This window comes from Muscardinus avellanarius (assembly GCF_963383645.1).
Source record: "Muscardinus avellanarius genome assembly, chromosome: 15".
In the NCBI taxonomy this organism is placed as follows: domain Eukaryota; kingdom Metazoa; phylum Chordata; class Mammalia; order Rodentia; family Gliridae; genus Muscardinus; species Muscardinus avellanarius.
This window is the reverse complement of record NC_137801.1, coordinates 68,645,275-68,654,819: the sequence shown is the minus strand read 5'-3', so window position 1 is coordinate 68,654,819 and position 9,545 is coordinate 68,645,275.

The following is a 9,545-nucleotide window of genomic DNA, read 5'->3' as shown; positions in this document are numbered from 1 at the left end:
ACAAAGGCTAATCCGCTCCCCCCGCCCTGCCTCCCGGAGGAGGGGGCGGGCGCGTCACGGAGGGGGGCCGCGGGGCCGCGCGGCGGAGGGCCGCGGGCCGGGGCAGCCCTGAGACCCCGCACCTAGTTTGGAAAGTCACCCGGGGCTCCGTTCCAGGCCGGGGGTGGGGGTGGGGGGTGAAGGGGCAAAGCTCAGGAATATTTCCAAGTTGCCAAACTACCCGTTCTCTCCCTCCGCTCCTCTTCTCCTCACCTGTTGTGCAGGCCAAGTTGAAATTCCAGGTTAGATTAATTCGGCTCCACCCCTCTGGCCCGACTGCCAGGCCGGCGTCCACAGCTGCCTTCCACCCACCTGGGTTGCTGTGGAGAAGGGTGGGTCTCTGACACTCACTCGGGCAAGTTCTGGCAGAAACAGCCACGGGGCGGACTAGCCTGACCAGTTTGGGCGGTGCTCGCCGAGCCAGGTACCTGGCAGGCATCCCCGCCGGCTGAAGCTAACAACTCAGCCAGAACTGGAAAAGGAGCATTCGGCCGGCTATTTAGAAGTTAAAAAAAAAAAAAAGTAACTGATCTCAAGTCTAGAAACCCCTAGGCAGTGGAAGCAGCCCCGTTCGGCGGGGAACTGCCCTCTTGCAAGCCTGACTTTGACAGCCGGCTCCGCTGCCCAGGTTGTCAGCTGTCAGGTGGGCTGGGAAAGTGGCTGGAATGCCGGGCTGCTACCGTGCGTGGCCTTCCGAAGGACTGAGAAGTTTCCGTTCAGGAAAGTAAGACTAGATCTGAGAAGAAATGCCACTGGAGTGTAATTTTCAAACACGAGAAATTGTGGGCCTGTCGTTATTTCCAGTGTAATAAAATTGTAGTGTTTTAAGTAACTTTTAAATAAAAGTATATTAAGGAAAATGTGGGAAGTGTAAATAGCAGACGAAAAGCACCCCAATACAACCATATTTAATGACTCGCTGTATTTCCTGCTAGCCTTTTCTATTTGTGGATTCGTTTCCTTTTTCTTCTTTTTGGTCCTAACATGGTTGTACTCACACTCATCACAAAATCTGCCGTCCTCTCTTTACTTATGTCCTAAGCCTATTTGGCATGCAATCTCTGGAAAGACCGTGTGGCCAATGAGGTGAAGGAGGTAGCTTACAGCCAAAGAGCTCTTGGTTCCAGACCTACCCCTGCCACATTACTATCATCAGACCCATGCTGCAGATAAGAAAACAGAAATAACGTGCCCAAGTTCACTTGGCCTGTAGGTGTGGACTCAGAATTTGAGCCCAGCACCTTCCATCCAGTACTGTCTTTGGTAAATGGCACTAGCAATCTACAGTGCCATGTTAGTCTTAACTGGCAACCCATGAGAGGGTCATTTTGCAAAGCCCTCTGGTTTAGGTGAGTAGGCGGATGCTGGTGCCATTCACCTGGAAGAATGCAGGATGAAAGACACTTGGGGATGTCTTTGTGGAGGTGAGGGGGCTGGAGACAGACATGGGCTCTGTTTGTGAGGCTGCCAGGACAGAGGTCAGGGAACGTCCGCTGACAAGGAGGTGGCCAAGGAGACAGAGAAGGAGCTGCCAGAGAAGCAGAAGGGAACCGGGCCCAGCCTACCCAATCACCTCTGGAACCTTCCACTGGGGCAGTCCTGGTGCGTACTCTTTCTGCCTGGGGAAATGGCTTCCCACCCACTACTTCTTCTGTCAAGGTTCCCACGAATCCTGCAGGCCTGGATATAAATGCCGATTCTAACATGAAACCTCCAGTTCCTCAGATTCCCCAAAGCCCCACTCCGCACCAAAGTTAGAAGCTCCCTTAGGACCTCCACAGTCCTCCCAGATTTTGTCCTCCCAGTCCTTAGGAACGCCTGGGGAGGTGGACTAAGGTGTTGTAACTGTAGACTTAGCATCCCGTTGCTGTGCGTTGCATGAAGAAATAGGTTGGTGGAGGGGGCCTGGTCAAAGAAATACTCCAGTAACACAGAGGACCCATAGGCTTCCAAGTTTCTTTTCTGCCATTATAATGTCTGACCCACACAAACCCTTTAGTGGCACCCCCAAAAGTACAAACTCCTCAGGTCCTACCTTCATTTGGGTCTCCAGCTTTCAGCGCTGCAGGGTTGTTCTCTGTTCATTCACGCGGTGCTCAGGGCAGGCGAGCAGCTGGGGAAGGCGCGCAGCGGAGGAGCCTCTATCTCTGAGCAAGCTGCATCAGACAAACCCGGGAAGCCTCGCAGTTCCCACTAAATGCGTCCCTGGATCAGCAACATTACCACCACCTGGGGACAGCGAGGAGTCATTCTCTTGGCCTCACTGAATCAGAAACTTGGGAGGGGGTGGGGCCCAGGACTCTGTTTTAACAAACCTCCAGCTAATGTCAAGCTGGAGCTCACCCGGCCAGGGGACGCAGCGGGAAGCAAGGTCTGCCAGTCTGTGAAGGCCAGGGCCAGGCCCCCAGGCACTCTGTGTGGAGACAACTACATCTGTGCCTTTTGTAAGCCAGCTGGGGGGCCCAGCCTCTGGCAGCAACTGTGCCCAGGAGGTCAGAACCTGCCTGACTGCTGCCCCGAGGGCTGGAAAGGAGACTGCCCTGCCCTGGCCATGGAGGGAAGCCCAAAGGACTACCAAGACAGCAGTGGTGAGAGCAGGCATTTCTCTGTATGGGGCTAAGGACAGAGGTGGTGCTGAGCAATGAGGAGGGCTTCTGACTCCACCCATGAACTGGAGTTGATTCAGAAGTGGTCAAAGGAAAGGGACAGGCAGCTTAATTGGATGCGCCTGTGCACGTGCCTGGGGAAGTGATCGGTGGAACCGACCCTGCGAGCGGCTTGCTGAGCCTGGGAGTTGTTGAATGTGATGACCCACTCCTTGTCTGCAACTAACAAGTAGGATGTCCCAGTTGGAGAATGGCTAATATGGGTCCTTTTGCAGGAATCTAAGGATATACCTGGGCTTGGTTTTAAAGATTGGAAACATTGGGGGGCTTACTTGGTTTTGGCTGTCTTCCTTCTTTGGTCATATAGTTGTTAAAAATATAACCAGCTGGTATTTCTATGACGCTTTCCCATTTAAAAGCACTTCCGCACACATTTCTCTATCTGCACAGAGTGGCTGATATGGCAATTTTGCAAATGCACCTTCCTCTTCTGTGACATAGTTCTTATTATCATCATCACCATTTTACAGATAAAGGAACTGGGGCTCTGAGGCAGTTCGTCCAAGATCATTCATGACTAAGTGGCAGAATCAGCCCTACAATCCAGAACTCTGAAATTGGCCTTCCAACTTCCCTAGGACCGATACGAGGCATTTGGCTCTCGGTGACAGGGAGATTCACTAGTGGCTTTTGGGTATGTATGTGTGCATGGGACATGTGTAAGGTTTCTAGGTTATGTGTAAGGTTTCTAAACAGACCTTTGTGTTTATAACTAGTTCTGTGACTGCATTTTTAACTTAGGTTGAGCCAGGCTATATTATTTGCAAGGGGAATACAAGGATAACCATCATAATATCAAAAAGGTGAAATAAACTGGGAATATTCCAACCTAAGGAGGGTAGGGGCTTGCCTTGACTTAAATACCCAGGCTGCTAAATGCCCGTCCTTGGTTGACATGAGGTATCAATCAGAGCAATGACATTGTGCTACCATAGCAAACAAGCCTCAAAGCTCAGTGTTTTATTTACTTATTTATTTATTTATTATTTATTTTGGTGGTACTGGGGTTCCTGGAAGCCCTTCTACCTCCGGGCTACACTCCCAGACCTCTTTTTACATTTTTATATTTGGAAACAGGGTCTCCTAAGCCAGCGCGCGTGGCTGGCTTCGAACCTGCGCGATCCTCCTGTCTCTGCCTCCCAAGCGCGGGGATTACAAGCATGCGCCACCACGCCCAGCTACTTTTTATATTTTTACTTGGAAACAGGGTCTCTTAAGCCAGCGCGGCTGGCTTCGAACCAGCGCGATCCTCCTGTCTCTGTCTCCGAAGCGCGGGGATTACAAGCGTGCGCCACCACGCCCGCGTAAAGCTCAGTGTTTTAATATAACAAAAGTATATTTCTCAAATGGTGGTGCATAAGCCGGGTGTGGTGGTGCACGCTTGTAATCCCTGCGCTTGGGAGGCGGAGATAGGAGGATCATGCAGGTTTGAAGCCAGCCTCCCAAGTACTGGGATCACAGGCATGCGCCACCATGCCCGGCCCTGAGACTCTATGGTTGGTGGGCTGGTGGTGTAGCTCGGATGTAGAATGCCTGAGTTCAATCTCTAGTAACACACACACACACACACACACACACACACACACACACACACTGTATTTCTCAATTATAAATCATGTCCGTATGTCTGTGCTGGGTCAGTAGGAGCTCTGTTCTCTCTAGTCACTCAGAAACCTAGACTGCCAGGAACAGACATGGACCTCCTCAGCCTAAAAGGCAGGAAACGGATAGGGCAAACGCGGCACTGACTCATCAAGCTTTGGCGTGGAAGTGCCGCGCACCACTTCTGCTCTCACCCCCCTGGCCTCGGCAAGCAGCAAGGGGGCAGGGGAGTGGTAAGTCCAGGCCTGCCCCATGCCAGCAAGAGAGTGAAAGCGCTTGGTTAACAGCATCAACAACTAACAAACAAGGAACGTGTGTGAGTGTGTGTGTGTGTGTGTGTGTGTGTGTGTGTGTGTGTGTGTGTGTATTTGAGGTAGACATGAATGCAAGTAGTTCTGCCTCTCTCCAGGGCATTTCTCCCTCCTGGGGACACATAATAGAGGCTCCTCCCTTAATGGACTGTGTCACTCTTTGCTCCAGAACAGGCTCAGAGATGCAGACTCTGGTGAAAGAAATCTGAGTTGAGGAAGTATGGGGGAGGAGGTGAGCATCCCCGGGGCAAACTCAGTGGAAATTAATTTGTAAACAGAGGAAGACATCCAGCAAAGGAAAGGATGCAGGATATAGTTGACATTAGGGGCTCACCTACTAGATCTTCTAAAATAGCACAGCACTGGCAGAGGTGTTTCCTGCCTTCCTGCCATTAACTCCCACTCATCCTTCCTGACTCAATTTGGGTGACACTTAAGGAAGCCTTTGGTGATCTCTTGACACTGGGTGAGGAGCCCACCAATCACATGGTAGGAGTGCCTGGCTCTGGGACCACACCTTGGTCAGCACTGGCTGCTGCACGGGCTACATGGGGGGAGGGTGTCGGAACAGAAGCAGAGACCCGCTGGAAGGCTGTTGCAGGAATCTAGGTGAGGAGAAAAAAATGATAGTCTTCACTGGAGTAGCAGAGGTGGAGATAGAGAAGTGTGGGGAAAGGTTTAGAGAGTTGTATCAACAGGATGGGGTTGATCGGACAAGGGAAGAGAGAGGGAGACTTCTGGAAGAGTGCCAGGGAAGATGGTAGCGCAAAGGGAACTAGAAGAGGACTCAAGCGAGGACACACCTCTCTTGAGATGCTTGTGGGGCGCACCCACAGAGAGACCCAGCTTCCTCCACCTGAATCCCAGGCCCTTATTCTGAGGTTCAGGTAGAGGAAGTTGGCTGGGACCAGATCCTGTGATGAACTTCTTGGTTAAACTTCAACATTGATTTCTCCAAGGCAAAATTTTTAAAGAGACTTGTTGAAAAAAGTATGTGTGGTGCGGGGAGTGGTGGCGCACGCTTGTAATCCCCGCACTTGGGAGGCAGAGACAGGAGGATCACGCAGGTTCAAAGCCAGCCACGCGCGCTGGCTTAGGAGACCCTGTTTCCAAATAAAAATGTAAAAATAGGTCTGGGAGTGTAGCTCGGAGGTAGAAGGGCTTCCAGGAACCCCAGTACCACACACACACACACAAAAAAAAGTATGTGTGGTGGGACAGGATGGAGGAAAACAGAGAAAATATATTTAGTATTTAAGTGGTAAAATCTCTAAATTATAAATCCTCAGAATCCATCCAGTACAGCCGAGTGCGGTGGCACACACTTGTAATCCTAGCGTTTGGGAGGCTGAGACAGGAGGATCACAGTTCGTGGACAGCCTCAGCTACTACTTAGTGATGAGGCCCTTTGCAACTCAGTGAGACCCTGTTTCAAAATAAAGAATAAAAGATAGTGCTATGGGTGTAGCTCAAAGATAGAATGCCCCTGGGTTCCACCCCCGGTTCCATAAAAAAGAAAGAAAGAAAGAAAGAAAGAAAGAAAGAAAGAAAGAAAGGAAGGAAGAAAGACCATCTAGTACAGTAAGTGCGCTTTATAGGAAGGACTGAGCATCCTTCAAAGGTAAGTGCAACTTCAGCTGAGTTGTCCTGGTTTCCATATTGCTCCCATCCGTCTCCTGCTTGCCCCATCTGAGACTTCAACATACCAACCCTTTTTCTATTTGAGGCTCCCCTCCTCTTATCCTTTTGAGCCCTATGTGTAGTAATTTCATAGTGCAGGGGTGCCCATCCTCAGAGTTGTAGCTACCAGGGACCCTATGCCTCCCACTGAGATACCATGTCCCCCATGTCATCTCCCCTTTTCCTGTATGCTGAGATCTTCCTCTGGAGGCCTGAGTTCCAATTTTAGTTCCTCCATGCACTAGTTGGTGACTGAGGGTAAGATAAGACCCATTCCCCCCTCCTTCCCTGAATAAAAATGAGACTAATGATACCCATCAAATGAGCCGCCATATGGCAAAGTCCTTGTCTCAGACCTTGGTATATAGTAGATGCTCAAACTGTCCCACGCTTGTAATCCCAGTACTTGGGAGGCTAGACAGGAGGATTTAAGGTTCGAGGATAGCCTCAGGAAGTAGTGAAACTCTCAACCTAGCAAGACCCTGCTTCAAAATAAAAATCAAATAGGGCTGGGGGGTAGCTTGGAAGTAGAATGCCTTTTGGTTTAATCTCTAGTATCATAAAACAACAACCACTACAAAAAAAACAAAAACTGTTCCATCCTCCATTCTTACCCAATCCCTTGATTTCTCTTCCCACTTCACAGAGAAATGGTCTTATATTTTAACTATATGTAACCATGACAACCAGCGGTAAAATATAACATACAAGCTGGGTGTGGTGGCACACACCTGTAATCCCAGTACTTGGGAGGTTGAGATGGGAGGATTACAGGTTTGAAATGAGCCTCAGCAACTTAGTGAGATGTTGCTTCAAAATAAAAAATAGAAAATAGGGCTAAATAGAGCTGGGGGCATAGCTCAGATGTAGAATGCCTCTGGGTTCTATCCCCAGTACCGCATAGATAAAAGGGCTGGGGGTGTATCTTGGAGGTAGAATACCACATATATGTTTATATATATGTCTATATACACACATATATGTACATATATTACAGACTCACACACATATAATAGCCAGGCGTGGTGGCACATGCTTGTAATCCCAGTACTTGGGAGTCTGAGACAGGAGGATTACAGATTCACGGTCAGGCTTAGGTACTTAGTGAGCGCCTCCACAACTTAGTGGGACCCTGTTTCAAAATGAAGGATATAAAAATAGGGCTGGGAGTGTAGCTTGGAGATAGGGTACCTGGGTTCAGTCCCCGGTATGTGAAAAAATATATATAAAATAGGTGCAAACACCACGTATCTATTGGTGTATCTATGGTATGTACTAATCACTGAAGACATTAGGTATCACATAAAGTAATGGGATTAAGGGTGTCCGCAGGCAGCAGGAGGCTTGGCACTGGGCAGAGGCCCCACTCAGTCTGTCCAGTTGGAGCCCGCCGCCCCCAGCTCCCTCCTGCCTTCATTCAGTCTATTCTAACCTGCCCTGCTCTTGTACCGTCCAGGGTTCCCTGCTCTCCCCACTCCAGCTGAGCCCTCTTCCTCTCAATCTGGTCTCCTTTCTCACATGCGTAGATTACATTGCCTTTTTTAGATTCTGATCTTCTGGGCACAGACAGTCCCACAGAGAGTCCTGGAAGTGATTTGACAAGCCCCTGGGCCATCCTGCAGCCAATTAGGAATTTCATTTTCAGACTCTTGCTACCCAGAGTGTGGGCCATGAACTTAGAACAGGGGCGCCACTGAGTGCTCACAGCTGTGTGGTAAGGCAGCAGCAGGCCCCAGAGCTCCAGATCAGGAGCTGTGCTTTAAAAAGACTCAGGTGATTCATAGGCCCCCTAGTGATGAAGAAGCTCCCCCCCTTTTTTTTTTTTTTTTTTTTTTTTTGTGGTACTCGGGGGATTGAACTCAGGCATTCTACCTCTGAGCTACACCTCACAGGCCCATTTTATTTATTTTGAAACAGAATCTCACTAGGTTGTTGAGAGTCTCACTACTTGCTGAGGCTGTCCTCAAACCTGTGATCCTCCTGTCTCAGTTTCCTAAGTACTGGGATTACAGGCATGCACCACCACACATGGCTAGAAGCTCCTGTTAGAAGTCTTTTGGAAGCCGGGCGTGGTGGCGCATGCTTGTAATCCCCGCGCTTGGGAGGCAGAGACAGGAGGATCGGCGCAGGTTCGAAGCCAGCCGCGCGTGCTGGCTTAGGAGACCCTGTTTCCAAATAAAACTGTAAAAATAGGTCTGGGAGTGTAGCCCAGAGGTAGAAGGGCTTCCAGGAACCCCAGTACCACCCCCCCCCAAAAAAAAGAAGTCTTTTGGAGTTAGGCCTAGGTAGGGTAAAGATAAAAAGTACACAGGCATCCCTCACTGAGTGGGAAGGGTCATACCTGGAAACACCTGCACCCAGGAGAGAGTCATGTGGGGTCACCCTCTCTTTCTTTCTGAGGGATCCATTGCATTCCCAAGACTCCATCTGTTACCTCAGAGAAGGACGTTATCAGCTAATGTCTCCGTGTCTCAGTCTTCTTGCCATCCCACAGTCCTGTCCTAATAGTGATATGATGAGGCTCTGACCCACATCCATGCTACGCTCAGCCATCTCCAACTGCAATAACACTTGGGTTTTAACACCAGCCTCTGGAAAATAATCTAATTGTTAGAAAATCAAAAATATGTGAGACAGCCAGCCAAGAGTGGTTCATGCTTATAATCCTAGTACTTGGGAGGCTGAGACAGGATTGCAGGTTCATGGCCAGCCTCAGCAATTTAGGGAGGTCTTCCACAACTTGGTGAGACCTTATTGTATTTTGTTCTTTGTTTGTTTGTTTGTTTGTTTGTTTTGTGGTACTGGGGTTCCTGGAAGCCCTTCTACCTCCGGGCTACACTCCCAGACCTATTTTTTTACATTTTTATTTGGAAACAGGGTCTCCTAAACCAGCGCGATCCTCCTGTCTCTGTCTCCCAAGCGCGGGGATTACAAGTGTGCGCCACCAGGCCCGGCTTGTTCTTTGTTTTTGTTTTTTGCAGTATTGGGGATGAAACCCAGCGGCATTCTATCTCTGAGCTATACCCCCAGCCCTATTTTTAATTCTTTATTTTGAAACGGGGTTACAAAGGACCTCAGCTGAGGCTGGTTGTGAACCCGGATCCTCCTGTCTCAGCCTCCCAGACCTTGTTTTGAAATGAATAAAATAGGACTGGAGGCGTACATTAAGGTAGAATGCCCCTGGGTTCAATCCCAGTCACACACACACACACACACACACACACACACACACACACACACAGTTTGT